This window comes from Dermacentor albipictus, chromosome 6 (assembly GCF_038994185.2).
Source record: "Dermacentor albipictus isolate Rhodes 1998 colony chromosome 6, USDA_Dalb.pri_finalv2, whole genome shotgun sequence".
In the NCBI taxonomy this organism is placed as follows: domain Eukaryota; kingdom Metazoa; phylum Arthropoda; class Arachnida; order Ixodida; family Ixodidae; genus Dermacentor; species Dermacentor albipictus.
In genome coordinates this window covers 136,899,057-136,915,451 of record NC_091826.1, presented here as the reverse complement: position 1 = coordinate 136,915,451, position 16,395 = coordinate 136,899,057, and the positions used below count along the sequence as shown (strand labels likewise).

Sequence of the window (16,395 nt, the reverse complement as noted above, 5' to 3'; positions counted from 1 at the left end):
TCCGGCTGTCGCATACCCTTGAACTATATTTACGGCTTCCTGTAGTGCATCTTGAATGGCGCCGTCTGACCCTGTGGTCACCCAGATTGTAATATCATCGGCGTACAGGGCGTGCTGCACGTTCGGAAGTTTGTCGAGGAGCGCTGGTAGCTTTGCCATCGCCACGTTGAACAGGGTGGGTGAGAGAACCGAACCGTGAGCAAGGAAGGAGTGGAGGCTTTGTTGTTTAACCTAAACCTGCATTCAGCTCATGGCCCCGATGGAATTTCTAATCATGTTTTTAAACAATGTTCGAGACAGATAGCGCCTTTCTTAGTAATATTATTTAACAAGTCACTAGATAATCAAAAACTGCCCGAAGATTGGAAGACAGCTAACGTGACTCCTATATTTAAAGAGGACGATCGTACACACGTAGGCAATTACAGGCCGATATCTTTAACTTCGGTTTGCTGTAAGACTCTCGAACATGTCCTGTACTCTAATCTGATGAAACATTTTCAAACAAAGAACTTTTTCACTTCGGCTCAGCATGGGTTCCGCTCTGGTTTTTCGTGCGTCACACAACTAGCCGAATTCACTCATGACATTGCACTCGGCCTGGACCATGGTGAAAAGATAGATGCACTCTTTCTTGATCTGCGGAAAGCATTTGATGTCGTCCCGCACAATCTACTTTACTTAAAATTATCATTCCTAGGCCTTCCTGAACATATTTTTGGCTGGGTAAAGGATTATTTACACCTGCGCAAACAGCAAGTTGTTCTTAATGGGGTAAACTCGGCTCCAATGCACGTGCTATCGGGAGTGCCTCAAGGCTCTGTGCTTGGGCCTCTTTTGTTCCTAGTTTATATTAATGATTTTGTAGTAGGCCTTAAATCAACAGTTAGACTGTATGCCGACGACTGCGTCATGTATCGTGCAGTGAAATGTTATGCCGATATGTCTGTCTTACAGGACGACCTCGAAAAAGTATCTATTTGGTGCAAGCGGTGGCAGATGACTCTGAATACTGGTAAATGCGCAGTTTACAAAGAAAAAGAAAAAATCCCCAGTTCCTATTGCGTAAATAATATTGCACTCAGTACCGCTAATGATGTTCAGTACCTCGGAGTTACGTTTTCTGAAACGCTTGACTGGACTAAGCATGTTAACTTAATTAGCGCGAAAGCTCACCGTATTCTTCACTATTTCCGACGAAATTTTAAGCATTCTCCTTCATCACTGAAGGCAACCTTGTATTTAACAAACCCGCCGTGGTTGCTCAGTGGCTATGGTGTTGGGCTGCTGAGTACGAGGTCGCGGGATCGAATCCCGGCCACAGTGGCCGCATTTCGATGGGGGCGAAATGCGGAAACACCCGTGTACTTAGATTTAGGTGCACGTTAAAGAACCCCAGGTGGTCGAAATTTCCGGAGTCCTCCACTACGGCGTGCCTCACAATCAGAAAGTGGTTTTGGCACGTAAAACCCCATCATTTTTTTGTATTTAACAAACATCAGGCCTATTCTAGAATATGCATGCTTTATCAGGGATCCATACACTAAAAACCTCACCGAAAAAATAGAACGCGTCCAAAAGCAAGCAGCACGCTTCGTAACAGGAAATTATATTTTTACTACCAGAGAATCCAGAATACGGGAAGGGTTGGGTTGGAAAACTCTTTCTTCACGCAAAAAAATCCTAACATTGAAATTCCTTCATAATATATATAAAAGTAAAACTGTTATCGACAAAACACTGTTCATCAAGGAGCCGCATTACGTTTCATCTAGGAGAGACCACGCTAACAAAATTAGAGCTTATCAGCGCCGTACCAATGTGTTTCAGTATTCATTTTTTCCTAACACGATTAGCGATTGGAATGAGCTCCCTAATGAAGTTACGGCAGCTTCTAGTTTTGAAAATGCTACTGAGAGCCATATTCTTTGATTGTTCTGTTATTCATTTCTGCACATACGCAACTTTTTTTTCTGTTTTGTTAGTTAGTTACTTTGTCACTCACTTTGTTTTGTACTTTGTTAGTTTCTATTCCGCTTTTGCGAATTTCAGTGCTTAAACTATGTTGTATTTACTGATGTATTCTTTTGACGTTGCTGAATATGTTTCCATTGTGACCACCTGTATTTTAACCCCCCTACGATAATGCCGTACAGGCGATGTAGGTATACCGAATAAATAAATAAATAAATGAAGGGACTGTGCGGCGACAATGGCTAAGATAGGGCGCCGGGATAGCGCGCGTCATGTGCATGGTAATAAAGCGCTGCATGAGCTGGCCGCTGTGAATCGCGCACACGCGTCCCCCACACGCTGCCTCTCACGATCTGCCGATTAGCGAGGCAGTCCCACCACACTTTATTTATTTATTTATTTATTTATTTATTTTATGTTAAATACTTTCAACGCCCGTAGGCGCTACAGAAAAGAGTGGCACATATACACAGAAAGGAAAATACAGATCATTGAATAAAATATTTGTTACATGGTATGGTGAACAGCAGGTTTGAACCTCGATGAGTCTATAATAGTAGCCACCGATGCGGGGAGGTGGTTCCAGTCATTGCAGGTGCGAGGTAAAAAAGAGCAATAGTACGCGTTCGTGCGACAAGGTGGCACGAAAGCTTTATGAAGGTGATCGCTGTGGTATGAAAAGTAGGAAGAAGGAGTAAGAAGTTTTTCTTTTAATACCGGGTCGTGGTAAATCTTGTGGAAAAGGCAGAGGCGGCTATATGCACGACGTAATGAAAGTTCCGGTATGGTAAGGGTTAGCTTCACAATTTCACAATTTCACAATTTCACAATTTATTTATTCATTAGTAAAAATACAGAGAATTGCATGTGTGTTCACTTCATGAGTGTTACGCTAGCACGACGAGAGTAATTAGATAGAATAAAGCGGGACGCATGGTTCCGAATGGCGTCGAGGGAGAGGGTTAGTGATACTTGAGGGGGATCCCAGATGGCCGAGGCATATTCTAATTTTATTGGAACAAGTGTTTTGTAGAGCGTCAGCTTTAAAGATGCAGGATGGCCGTAAAAGTTTCTGCCTAGATAGCCTAGCGTGCGAATAGCGTTAGAGGTTATAAATTTAACATGCTTGTGCCATGATAGATCGTGAGTGATGTAAAGGTCGAAATACTTGTAAACATTAACTTGACAGAGAGGAGCGCTATTCAGAAGATACATGCGTGTGTCAGTATTGTTAGAGTGGCGTGATATGCGCATAAATTTACATTCATTTATGTTTAGTTTAATGTTTCACGCATTGCACCATATAGATAAATTGTGAAGATCTTCTTGTAGTTTAGTGGAATCGGCAGGGTCACTAATCTTACGATATGTTACGCAGTCATAAGCAAATAGGTTAATTGAAGACGATTTCACGCAGTAAGGGAGATCGTTAATATTAATTAGAAAGAGGAGAGGCCGGTGGACGGATCCCTGCGGGACCCCTGATGTACCCGATGAAAAAGCAGAGGAAGCGTTATTGGCAGTTACGTACTCAGTTGGATTGTAAAGAAAGTCCTTATTCCAGGCTAATACTAAAGGATCACTGTTAAGCTGATCGAGTTTAAGGTTTAGTAGATCGTGCGTTACGGTATCAAAGGCCTTAGCATAGTCCAAGAAAATACAGTAAACGTCAAAGTTATTGTCAGATGCAGCAAAAAGATAATTAGTAAAGCAAGCTAGTCGGGTTTCATACGACTACATTTTTCTGAAGCCATGTTGACAGGAATTAGAGAATGAATTGGTTTCCCAAAATTCAACAAGGTGAGAGTAAGTATGTTCCAAAAGTTTGCATGGGATGCTTGTCAATGAAATGGGACGGTAGTTCTCGGGAGCATGCGCGTTGCCTGACTTTGGGACTGGAACCACCTTTCCTTTCTTCCAGTCACGCGGGAGCGAAGAATACTGCAACGACTGAGCAAAAATTTTAGAAAGAATAACAGATGAAAACACCTCAGGGCATTTCAATATTTTTGACTTAATAGTATCAGGCCCACTGGCAGACGAAATCTGCAGACTATTGACTAGCCGTCTAATACCAACCCAGTCAATTATTGTGGGATCCATCACAGGGAAGTTTGAATTTGGTGCACTCGGTAAATTGACGATGATATTGGCATTGAGGAAAGAGGCAAACGCCTCATGCAAAACACCATCAGGGTAAGTTAACTGTATAATGTTTCCTTTAGTGCCATTAACAACACTCCAAAACTTGCGCGGACTCGTTTGAAGAAACGAGGGCAGTGTAACATTCAAGAAGGCAGTTTTAGCGTTACAAGTCATTTGGATGTACTCAGTGTCCACTTGACGGCACGTTGACCAATGAGCGGGGAGATTTGATTGCTTGGCCCGGTGGAATAACCGTTTCTTTTTGTTGCGCAGGCGTTTAAGAGAGCTGTTGAACCATGGCGATCAAGTGTTTGAGGGTATCTTTCGTTGAGGTAGATATCTGTCAATTAAAGATAGTTTAATTTTGAAAAGTTGCCTGTTATCCTCAACTGAGCGTTCGTAAAAACCGGGGATGTAACCAGCTGTGAATGATCCGATTTCTGCCGTGATAGAAGCCCTAACGGCGTGCTTGTAATCGCGAACAACCTTAAAGCTCTTTTTAGTAGAAACACGAGCACGCAAAGTTAAATGAATAATCAAGTCGTCACTTAAACCAGGGATGTAAGTAAGTTTGGAAACCAGATCTGGTGTAGTAGTAAAAATGAGATCAAGAATATTAGCGGAACTTGGAGTAGTACGAGTAGGTTCATCAACAAGTTGTGCGAGGTTGAAGTCGGAACACCAAGAAACTGTGCGCATTCCGAAGAATTTTTTGTGATAGTAGTGGTGCCACTGTGCCATGAGATGTTTGGAAGGTTGAAATCTCCCAACAGAAAAAAAGGCAATGTGGGGTATCGCGTAACTATAGTATTTAGGACGTCATGAAGTTCATCACAGAAAGAACGGGTGCAGTTGGGGGTCTGTACCATACGCCAAAAATGCAATCCCTGCTGTCAATGGTAATACGCACGAACACCACTTCTAAAGCTGACACGACTGGGGCACTTGAAGAAGGAAACTCTTCATTAACAGCGATCAAGACACCCCCACCGATACGAACATCGCAGTCATATCGATAAATAGCGTATTTCTTTTCACTGTCAAAGATTTCACTGCTTTGAACTTTTGCAGAAAGCCATGTTTCGGATAGAATAACGATATCAGCGGAACATCAATCAATATGAGCCGAGAGTGCCACTCGCTTGTTGAGCACACTACGCGCATTGCTACAAAGAAGAGACACATCATTTGCGTGGCGGGAAGATAGCTACGCAGACGAATTGCCGGTATTGCTTACAGGTGGGTTGCGATTACCATGTGACTCACGAGGGGAGTCAACTTCACAAACATTATCAGTGGATGCGCAGTAGATGTAGCACTTTTTCTTGATGGTAAGTTTGTTAAAGCGTAGTGAAAAAAGTTGGCCGCTAGGTTTTCCGTATTCAATTAGTTTTTTTCGTGACAAGCGTGTTGATCTGCAGAAGTCTTCGCCTACAGAGATGCCAGCTGTTTTCAGCTTAACTTTCTGAGAAAGAACTAACTCTTTGGTTTTAAAGGACGCAAACTTAACGATAACTGGGCCTGTCTTGAGTTGCACAAAGGAACACAGCCTGTGCGGTCTATCGATCATATTATCGGTAACCTTCAAGCTTAGATGACGCGACAGCATATCTTTATTACAGTCTTCGGACTGTGTCCACGTCTCGTCAGCATTGTCAGATATGCCACAAAATGATAAATCGTCCATTCGAGACCAATCTTCCGATTTGACGAGCCTTGAGTGGAGTTAAGCACCTTTAGTTTCATGAACGAGACGGTTAATTTCAGTTGGCGCCGACGCATATTCAATAGATTCAACAACAGATTCTAAAGTTACGAATCTTTCTGTAAGATCTGAGACTTTTTGCGTAAATACGGTATGGTATGAACTTTATTTGGTCCTGAAGGTCAACCATAGGTTGACGCGGGCCGCTCCCACGTTGGGACTGTCAGGCCGAGCCCTTCAGCCACATCGCGGGCCTTCTGGACTGCCCGTAATTGGTCAGAGAGTGATTCGCTGTGTAGCATTTGCCGCCATCATTCTTCTTCCTTGTCACAGTCTGTGAAGACCGCGGGGCACTGCCAAAGCATGTGGTTAAGAGTAATGATGCCATTGCACTTATTACAGTTGATTTGAGTTTCCCTCTCGGGATAGATCCTGTTAATAAAATATGGACTTGGGTATGTTCTAGTCTGTAGCAAACGTAATGTGACCGCTTGGGCTCTGCAAAGCTTACCGTGTGGCAATGGGTATTCCCTTCTGCTTAAATAATAATGCTTCGTGATTTCGTTATATGTTAATAATCGATCCCTGTGTCCCCCGGGTGAAGTGTAAGTTGCTCGGTCTTGAAGAGCACGGCTAGAAAGTCCTCGTGCTGCTACATTTGCCACCTCATTGAGGTTTCTCCGAGCTCCGTCCACTACCCCCAGATGTGCAGGAAACCAGCGGATTTCAATCCTCTCACTGTTGACCTTCTCTAGTAATTTTGTTGCTATCCGTGTCACATATCCGTTGGTAAAGTTGCGTATGGCTGTTCTAGAGTCGCTGTAAATATGTGTCCACCGATTAGCCCGAATGGCTAAGGCGATTGCAACTTGTTCTGCTACTGTTGGGTCCTTGGTATAGACGGTGATGGCATCCCGTATGTTACCTTGAGTGTTTACAACAACGGAGGTATACGCATCTTTATTTTTAACCCAGGCAGCGTCAACGAACACCGCCTGCTGCTTATGTTGATCTATGTCTTGAAGGAGTGCCTTCGCCCTTGCCTTTCGTCTCTCGAGGTTATGTGTCGGGTGCATGTTCCTAGGGAACGGGGTCGTCTTTATTGTTTCTCGTAGTCCCGCTTGCAATTGTGTGAATAATTCTCCTTCGTTGGTGTGGTTGTTAATTTCCTCGCCAATTTCTTCAAGTAGCGCCCTCCCAGGTCGTGTCCCCATTAGTCTCTCCTGGTGGGCCACCTGCTGAGCCTCAGCCATCTCTTCTAGTGTGTTATGCAGCCCTAGGCGCAATAAGCTATCGTTAGCCGTGCTGATGGCAAGTCCTAGTGCAGTCTTTATAAGTCGTCTGATTAAAGCGTTTAGCTTGTTCTTATCAGCCTGTGTCCACTGTAGCATGCCAGCCACGTACGAGAAGTGGCAAAAGGCGAATGCATGTACCAATCTTATGGCACTGTGTTCTGCTAGCCCCTTATGCTTGTTGGTAACACTACGCAGAAGCCTAATGACTTCTTCTGACTTGTTAGAGATGTGTTGTATCATCCTGCAATTAGATCCATTCGCTTGCAGGAGAAGTCCTAGCACTCTAATAGTCTCCACCTGCCTGATTGGTTCTCCATTCTTCGCGTATATGTCAATGCGGGGTTCTTCCTCTGGGATATATCCATTCGGTTTGCGCCCACGCTAACTGCTCCGTAGTACCAATAGTTCAGATTTCTTAGCAGAGCAGTTCAGTCCCATACCCGCAAGTGTTGTTTCCACCACATAAATGCTTTCCTGTAGTTTGGTCTCTGTTTGTCCCATATTACCTTCGGCACTCCAGATTGTTACATCATCTGCATATATAGCAAAGTGGATACCCTCAATCTGCGCGAGACGTCGAGCCACTTTTGACATTGCCAAATTAAATAACATGGGAGATAGGACGGACCCTTGTGGTGTCCCACGATTCCCAAGTTCCAGAGTTGTCGATTGGAGTTCGCCTAACCTGAGACAAGCAGACCGGCCACCGAGAAAGGCTTTAACTATATTGTGCAATCGTTTACCCAATCCCATCTCCGAGAGGATATCCAATATGGCCCTGTGCTTGATGTGATCAAAGGCCTTTTCTACATCTAGGCATAGAAGAGCTCTCGTATGCAGCGGGTTAGCAAGAATAAGGTGATGTTTGATTAAAAGCATTGCATCTTGAGTCGAAAGTGCAGGACGGAAACCGATCAGGTTATGCGGAAGAAGATTTCTGTTTTCTACATACTTAGTAAGTCTATTGAGTATGACATGCTCCATGGTTTTGCCCAGACATGATGTTAACGATATGGGTCTTAGGTTATCTAGATTTAGTTGCTTGCCTGGTTTGGGAATGAGAATTGTGTCAGCAATTCTCCATTCCTTTGGATAATCACCATTTTTCCAGAGTTCGTTGAAATACTCTGTTAAATATGTTATAGATTCATCGTCCAAATTTTTCAACAGCCTATTGGAAATGCCATCTGGACCGGCAGCAGATCTACTGTTGAGGTCGTACAGGGCTGCGCGAACTTCGCTTTCTGTGAAGTCTTGATCCATAGGCTCACAGTCTTCCCCTGTATATTCAGGCGGGTCTGTACTCTCATTGCTATCCTTAAGCGGTAAATACTTAGCTGCAAGCCGATCCAGAATGGCCTCCTCCGTTGTGTCCTGACTCTCACGATGGACGAGTCGTGCTACTGCTGTTCTCCTATTAGATTTCGTGTCGTTCTCATGAAGCAAATGTCTAAGTAAATTCCAATTTCCACCACGTCTGATTCGACCATCTATGGAATTGCAAAGCTCATCCCATTGTTGTTTCTGTAAATTTCTGGAGTGTTCTTCAATCTCCCTATTCAACAATGATATGCGCTTCCTGAGTCTCCTGTTTAGACGTTGCGTTTTCCATCTTTTTAACCTAGATTGTTTGGCTTCAATCAAGTGCGCCAGCCTACTGTCCATGATTTCGATATGCTCCTCTGTGGCAATATCCTTCGTTGCCGCCTTTACATCTTCCCTGAGCTAAGTGGTCCAAGTTTGGAGTGTTTTCTTTTCTCCTGTCTCTGTCTCAGCTCTGCTTTTCCTTGCTTTCCGAAAAAGATCCCAGTAAATGTAGTTAAAATGCTTTATCTCATTACTTGGTGTTTCCAATAGTATTTGCAATATGTAATGATCACTACCCAGGTCAATATTGGTCAATTTAGCCAGCGTTCGCTAAATTTGATACAAAAGTAAGGTCTGGAGTGGAGTCCCTGCATGTAGATGTACCACACCTAGTGGGATAAGCTGGGTTTGTGATGAGGGAGAGATTAAGATCTGTAGCTAGGTGCCAGAGTCCATCCCCTTTCTTAGTATTCCAGCGATATCCCCAGGTTTGATGTGGGGCGTTGAAATCTCCTCCAATAATCAGTGAAGCGTGCTTAGTAATAGCCATAGTCTTATTAAGAAGTGCCCTGAAACTCTGTTTCATGTCGCTAGGGCTGCTATAAACATTAAGACAAAAGATAACATTAAGATAAACATTAAGACATTAAGATAAACATTAAGACAAAAGAGGCTTTGCGGTTTGCTTCTATTCCTTTTCAGAATTATTTCCACAAGTAAGTATTCTAATTTGTTTAGTTCAAGGTGCAAATCATGTTCTATGTAAGGTATTTTCTTATCTACGAGCGTGGCTAGCCCCCTACCCGGCTCTTTGCCCTTGCATGTCGCTTTGTATCCGGAGAGGCTAATGTCATCCGCCAAGGTTTCCTGCAGCATAATAATTTTCGGTTTATCCATTGCCACACGGTAAAGCTCCCCCTGCTAGCCATTGCTTATAGAACCCGCCTTACTGCTACCCGCTAGAGTACGCTTCGTAGAACCCCCCGACGCGCCAAGGAGTGATCTGACGCTTTCTGCTTCTGAGGGTAAGTATTCGTCGTCCTCGCCTTGCGCTTCTACTTTGGTAAGCCTCTTTTCAGCCGTCAGGCTCCATTTCCATAACTTATCAACTTTGAAGGTAGTTTTGTCTATGGCATCTCTAAGTTGTTTAATCGCGTAAGTGCCCCTTGCTTTTCCTTTAGCTCGGCCAAAGATTCCATTGCTTCCGTATGACGCTTGTCAAATTGTTTTGACAAGGCAGTAATGGCAAAAAGCAGTTCTTTGTGCGATTTGCTAAGGTCAGGCTGCGGAGGACCGCGGTTTTGTTCTACGTCACCGCTTAGCATCAGAAGTTTAACGACAAATATACAGTCGTATATTTATATACTTCACTCCCTGTATATTTCGCTCCCTTTACAATGCGTCGCACGACACAGAATGTCCGCACTAGCAAATATATCGCCAAATTAAAGCACGCATACAGTCACGCTCAAATTTCGCTTCGGTAATGTATATTCGTCTGTGAAGTTTTTAATGCGAAGGCCTTCCTAGGTTCATGGTGCAGTTTGTGTCAGCAGACCTGACCGCCGGAGTGTTCGCCGAAGCGTCATCATGCCATATCAAGACAGATTAAAGACAGATTAAAGGATGAAAAATTATTCATAGTGACAGCTAGTGAATGATAACGTTACAATAGAGATTGGTAAAGGTTATTAATGACTAGTAATGAATAACAATTACCACTAACGGCATATAATTAATGACTACTAATGGCACCGAGACGACGAATATGTCTAACGATGGCTTGTCTTGTCTAGAAATTACTACAAATGTCTAGTAATGGGAAGTAATGACTAAATTGACTGCTAATGACTTGTAATGACTGCTAATGGCTACGAAATACCTATATGTCTAACGACAGTGTCACGGATCTCCTCCGGAGAACACTCTGGCCGAAAGAATGGACTAGGCGACAGGTGTACCCACACAGATGCACATTTAATACCACCCACGCGGCACGAACAGCAGCGCACAAACTTAACCAAACTAACACACAAGATACAAAAACTATCAGTACACACGAACCGGTAACAGTGCCACTAGCGTTCTATTGAGAGTGGTTGGCGTTCGTGCTCATGTCTGGTTCGGCGCGGATGTGGCGTGGTGTGGGTCCCGTAGCCGGCGTCGGAGTGGCGTTCGACGTTCGAGGGCTGGCGTCGCTGGAGGCGTCGTTGGTTGCGTCGTACACGCTCCCGGTCCATGCAGCCGTGGAGGTGTGGCCGATGATGTTGGCGTTGGGGCAGCACCCGGAAGGGTGGCAACAGCGGTATAGACACCCCTGGCCGTAGCAGGTGGTGGCGTCCTCCGTGGACTCCCCGGAACGGTCTCAGGAACGGCAGGAAGTCTGCAGTGCAAAGCCGTAGAACACGAGCACGCCGGAGCAGTAGCCGGCGTCGCTCTCTTCCGGTCGAACCGTCCCTCACTCGCCGAGTCTCCGCTGCTTTCTTCTTTCCCCCTGTGTCTCGCCCTTCCTCGCCCTTTTATAGCCTTCTTGTTAGTCCACGCAATCCTTCTCTTCGTCTTCTTCTCTTCTCCACCAGTCATCGCTTTCCATCTCACCGGATACTTCTCCACCAATCATCTCTTGTCGCCTCACTGAGAAGTTCTTCTTTGTCTTCTTTCGTCCTCGGTTAATCCACGTCATTCTTAACGCCCTCCTCGTCGTCTTCTTGAAACCTTTCTTCCTCTACCATTTTATTTTATCTTCCCTCTTATATGTGACAAGGGCCCCCTCTCTCAAGAGTGTTTCCCTGAAAAACTGCTCAAGTCGTCCTCCTCTTCAAGCCATCCAGCCAGCCGACTATCTTCTGTGGCGATTCTGGCCCCAGCACACCACACAGCACAACGCAGATGACGAGCACACACCAAAAGCACACCACTAACAGATCACTGCCGTTGTCCATGCGTTGTTCTAAACATGTTAATGTCCACAACTTAACTGCGTTTTCAGAACAAGGCAATTGTCCACATGGTGTCCTTAATAAACATGTTAATGTCCAAAACACACTCCTTTGTATATTCACATAATTACCACAACACCAACAACACGATGCATCCCTGAGATACATACCACAGCAGCAACAACAAGATACCTCCCACAGATACCTAGAGCTGTTCAGTTGGCTCTACTCATGAAGTCCGCTCCAACGTTATCCCTGCCTTTAATATATACCACCTGAAATGACTATTCTTGGAGGGCCAAACTCCATCTCATAACTTTACTATTGTTCATCTTGGCCTTGGTTAAGTATTCAAGCGGCTGATGATCCGTTTGAATTCGGAAATGTCTTCCATAAAGATAAATGTGAAACTTCTTTACCGCCCACACCACTGCTAAGCATTCCTTCTCAACAGTGGAATTGCGTCCAGAAGCCGACAGTCGCTTACTTGCAAAAAATACCGGATGCAGCACATGATTTTCTTCTTGCAAGAGTACGGCTCCTAAAGCTCCGTCAGATGCATCAGTGCGCAGCACAAACTCCTTATCCAAATTCGGAGCAAGCAGAACGGGCGGTTTTGCCATATGCCATTTTAACATCACAAAAGCGTTTTCATGTTCAGCAGTCCAATTCAATTTATTGCTTGCCCCCTTCTTATTAAGTTCCACAAGCGGATCGGCTATGTGGGCATAATCGGGAATAAAGTCCCTGTAGTAACCTGTTAAACCCAGGAACGACTGTACTTCTTTCTTGGTCGTCGGTGTCTGGGCTTGCTGTATTTTGACCAGGATGTCATCCTTTGTCGCTATGCGGCCCATCCCCAGCTTGTGTCCGAGGAAAGAAATGGCTTCAAAGCCGACCTCACATTTTGCCGGTTTTATGGTTAACCTGGCTTGTTGAATTCTATCAAATAATTTTTCCAGCGTATTTATATGCCCTTCCCACGTATCTGTTGCCACAAGGATGTCGTCAATATAATGTTCTGCATTTTGAAGCCCCTCTAACACCTTCCTCATCAGCTTTGTGAATATTGCGGACGCTGTCTTTAAACCGAACGGCATGAATTTAAACTGGAATAAACCTGCCGAGCAAGAAAAGGCAGTCTTCTCTCTAGACGAACCTTCCATTGGTATTTGCCAATACCCTTTAGCTAAGTCAAATTTTGAGAAAAACCTTTTGTGAGCGACCTTAGCGAACACCACGTCCGCTCTTGGTATAGGTTCGGCATCGGGTACTATGACGGCATTTAGCCGACGAAAATCTACACACAGTCGGTTAGTACCATCGGGTTTTTTGACAGCCACGAGAGGCGCACTGTATGCTGACCACGACCTCTCAATCACACCAAGCTCCAACATATCCCGCACCTCATTTTCAATGGACTCTTGAACTACTAGAGGTAGTGGATATTGCTTCACGCTGATTGGTCTATCTGAAGAGAGATCTAGTTTGCAACTTATGACATCCCTTTTTCCCGGCACATCCGAAAGCACATCTCCCTTGGATTTAAGTAGGGCCTTTATCTGTGACCTTCTGTCTTCATTAAAATCGGGGTTAATTATCACCTTATCCCATCCTACAGTTTTCTTTCGACTGCACGTGGGTACCTCGGCAACATCATCTATCTCCTCTGCCACTACCGCACATGGTACCCCGGCGGTGCACCGTACGGGCACTCTTTCTTCGTACTTTTTCAACATGTTTGCATGGAAAACCTTCTTGGTGTTATTTATCAATAACTCATAATCCATGTCGCATTTCTTCTGTGTCACAAGGTAAGGACCCTTCCACTGCATCAGTAGCTTATTATGATCCATGGGTAGCAGGATGAGAACCCTGTCGCCCGGCTTCAGATTTCTGTGCGTGGCTTTCTTGTCATAGTAGCCCTTATAGCGTTCGCGCGCCCTTTCCAAGGTTTGATGTGCAAACCTACATGTCTCCTCCAACTTCTCCCTCAACTCAAGAACATATGTGTATGTTGTCTTGAGATCTGACGCGATCGCTTTATTGGCCCACAGCTCCTTGAGTATTGTAAGTGGACCTCTAACGGTTCTCCCATACAACATCTCGAAGGGTGAGAAACCAAGACTCATTTGTGGCACTTCGCGGTACGCGAACAACAGAGCTGGGAGATATCTATCCGAATGCTGAGGCCTTTCCTGGTACATTTTCTTAATCATACTTTTGAGGGTACCGTTCAACCGCTCTACAAGGCCATTACACATGGGATGGTAAGTCGTTGTCAGTAACTGCCTTACTGACAAAAGGCGGTTGACCTCCTTCATCAGCTCCGACGTGAAGTTCGCGCCCCGGTCACTCAAAATTTCCCTCGGGAACACATAACGCGAGAACATCTCCACAAGACCCTCCGCCACTTGGATAATGTCAATAGTTTTCAATGGAACGGCGTCAGGATAACGAGTGGCGATATCAACCAGGGTAAGCACATATCTGTTGCCTCTGGCGGATACTGTAGAGATTGGCCCTACAATGTCAACGGCCACTCTTTGAAATGGCAGGTCGATGGCTGGCATCTTGCCCAGAGGTACGGGACCAACTCTACCCTTCGGAACTGTGCGTTGGCACACGTCACATGAGCGAACAAAGCGTTTCACATCACTCTGGACGCCTGGCCAGAAGAACTCCTCGGTGATTCTTGACACCGTCTTTTGGACGCCCTGGTGTCCCACCATAATGGCGTCATGTCCTAAGCGTAACACTGTCTCTCTCATATCTTTCGGTAGAACCAGCTGCTGGACCCGCCTTCCTGAGCTAAATGTGCATTCCCTGTGCAGAAGACCATTTATCACTAGATATTTGAATGACGTACGGCTCCTCTCCCGTTCCACTTTTTCCCCGATTTTTTCAAAGCAGGTTTTTATGCTTGGGTCTTCTCTTTGCCTAGTTGCAATTTCACCCGGTGTTATGTTCAGGCACATCGTAACAGGCGTGCAGAGCGGACGCTGCGTTGCTCTGGCTGTCGCTTGAGCTCTTGTCTCCAATGCCGACGAGAAACTGACTGCCCCATCACCCGCCTGAGCTGTCGTGGGCCTTTCCTGCTTTGGGTGTTCTTCAACGTCGAGCATCCTCCACTCGGGATCGGGGTCCTCGACACTTCTTGCACCCGTAATGTTTCCCAAGATGAGGTCGTAGATGGGATGCTCTACGCATTTTGCCACTACCTGTCCGGTATAATATGGCATGGACACTAGAATCCTGGCTTCAGGAAGGTACCTTACTGTGCTATCCACAAGAGTGACGGCTGACGTTTCCCCTGTAAGATCCTCGTCCTTCACCAGGCTTCTCCGAACCAAAACTGTGTTGGCTCCGCTGTCTCTGAGCACCAATACAGGACGGTCCCCTATTTGCCCAACCAACACCGGCATTGCTGCTTTTGACTTGGGTGATCCACTCACCACCTCATTTCCCAGTGGCGTTTGTTCTGCTTTCAGCTGTGGAACTTCAGATGGTGTGACAAGTTCTGCCCGATAGTCGACAACGCATGCAGCTTGGTCTTGCGTTTTATACCGACACTCATCCACAGTGTGTCCTCTCCTCTTACAGCTGTGACACACAGCCTGTGTCTTTTGAGCAACGTTACTGGTCCGACAGTCAGCTGCACGGTGTCCCACGTTGCCACAGAGAAAACACCTTACTGGCGCCTTAGATGCACCGCCATATGTTCTTGGTTTTGCCGCATCTGTCTCTGGGACCTTCTGTGTCTCCTCCCTACCCTTACTCATATTCCTCAGCCCCTGAGCCTCGAGGAATTGGTCTGCAGTGTCGACAAACTCTTCCAATGAACACAACTTCCTTCCTCAAATCCACAGCCAACATAGCCCAAATGATACGTCGCGTGACGTATCGAAAAGCGGGAATGCGAGAAGACGATACCCTAAGGCTCGTACAGGCCTTAGTGGTTAATCGAATAACCTATGGCTTACCGTACCAAATCCTGAACAGGGAGGAGGAAAAGCAGGCTGACACAATAATCCGAACCGCTTTCAAAGCTCCTCTGGGCCTGCCTAAATGTACTTCAACGGAGCGCATGTTAGCTTTGGGAGTGCACAATACTTTCGACGAACTGAGGCAAGCCACCCTGATTCGACAGAGGGAGCGCCTCAGCTTCACAAAAACGGGTAGGGCAATATTGGCTAGACTCAATATCCCAGCATACCCCATTTATCTCACAGAGCAGGCCGTACCTCTCCCTCCTTCGATGAGATCCAAAATTACAGTAGCCCCAATTCCAAAGAATATGCATCCAGAGTACAACAAAGAAAGGCGCAAAGCACGTGCACAACACATTCAATCAGCCTACTCTAATAACCATAAGTACAACACGTACTACACGGACGCAGCTCTGTCTGTAGAGGCGACCGGGTAGCGCTACCAAAGGAGGTACGCCCTGGCAGTCGTGAACGCTATCAGCCAACAGCATATTACCGCGTCGGCCACGGCGGGATCCCCTACCTCGGCTGAAATATTAGCAGTGGCGATCGCACTCGCTCACGCGGAGCGTTCGCAAAGGGACTCGGTCATGGTCACGGACTCCCAGGAGACATGTCGCATGTTTCTCAAGGGGCACGTGACTGCGGCTAGCCTCGCGATAATCCCCAAATCCTTCACCCACCATCATCGCCTACTCTGGTGCCTGGGCCACGCGGGGGTACAGGGGAACGAATAGGCTAACGCGTTAGCTCGAGGTTTC

General features: G+C 45.7%; 1 protein-coding gene across 1 annotated transcript in view; it reads right to left on the bottom strand.

Annotated features, from left to right (window-relative positions):
* LOC135902292 (chitinase-3-like protein 1) overlaps positions 1 to 16,395 on the bottom strand; it is an 830,286-nt gene that overhangs the window by 724,505 nt on the left and 89,386 nt on the right. The window lies entirely within an intron of this gene.